Below are 1,414 nucleotides of genomic sequence, written 5' to 3' on the forward strand. Positions count from 1 at the left end.
AACAATAAATATCAACAGAACTGAGTTCAAGTGATAAATCAATACAGTGAGGAAATAGTGATAAAAATCCCCGGAAGGTTCAAATAGTTGGCACGAAGCCCAAATATGACAATCAGCCCAAATCATGATGATAACAAACAAGTTTCAGTCAAATACGCGGTAAAATCATCAACCGGGACGGACCAGGTCACAATCCCCAATAGTAAACGACCCCACGCTCATCATCAAGCACGTGTCTCACCTCAATATAGTACTATGATGTGCAATCCAGAGTTTTAAACCCTCAGGACATCATTTACAATCATTACTCACCTCAAACCAGCTACAACTCTAGCTCGTTGCCCCTCGAATCGGCCTCCACGCGCGTCGAATCTATCCAAAAGCAGAACGAATACGTCATAATATGCTAAGGGAACAAAGCCCAAGCGAAATCAAAAATCCCGAAATTAGCAAAACTCGAGCCCCGGGCTCACATCTCGAAACTCAGAAATTTTCACATCATTAGATTCCTTATCATCCCACGAGTTCATACATAACAAAAGTTCTCAATCCCGACCTCAAATGGTCCCTTAAATCCCAATTCAAAAGTTCAAAATCCCAAGCCCTAGTTCTTCCAATTTTAGCTTAAATTCCATGAATTTCTAGGTTAATTTCACAATAGAATCACGTTCTAGGTTCATAAATCTTACCTCCAATCACTTTTCCTTGAATCCCTCTTCAATCTCCCTCAAAGAGCTCTCAAAATGATCAACTATGGTGGAAAAATGGCTCAAAATCGCGGATGAAATGTTTTATAACTTTCTGCCCAGTTCTGGTATACCTTCTTCGCGAACGTGGTCAAACTCTCGCGTTCGCGATGCACAACTTATCTTGACCAGATTTTCATTCTACGCGATCGCGACATAGGACTCGCGAACGCGATGCTTCAACTCTCCAACCTACGTGAACACGAGGTTCCAGCTGCGAACGCGAAAGGTAATCACCTCTGAGCCACAATTCCTTATATGCGAATGCGGGACTCTGTATGCGAACGTGAAGCACAAGGCTAGAGCCCTCCGCAAATGCGATTCCCCAAACGCGAACACGAAAGCCAAACTTAGGCCAACCCAAAATCCTTCTATGCGCACGCGACAGTACCCCTCGCAAACGCGATGCACCAAGCTCACTCCCCTTCGCGAATGCGTGGCCTGACTCGCGAACGCGAAGGCCAATTTCACACCTTCCTCCTCTTACTCTTCGCGAACGCAAGGACCTTTATGCGAACGCAAAGAGATAAATTGCTGCAACTGCTGAGATCAATTTTCTGCAACTTTCCAAACTCAAAAGTGGTCTGATTTACCACCCAAAACTCACCCGAGGCCCCCACGGGACCTCAACCAAAAACACCAACACATCCTAAAACCTCATTCAAACT

The sequence above is a fragment of the Nicotiana sylvestris genome, chromosome 2, assembly GCF_000393655.2.
Source record: "Nicotiana sylvestris chromosome 2, ASM39365v2, whole genome shotgun sequence".
In the NCBI taxonomy this organism is placed as follows: Eukaryota; Viridiplantae; Streptophyta; class Magnoliopsida; order Solanales; family Solanaceae; genus Nicotiana; species Nicotiana sylvestris.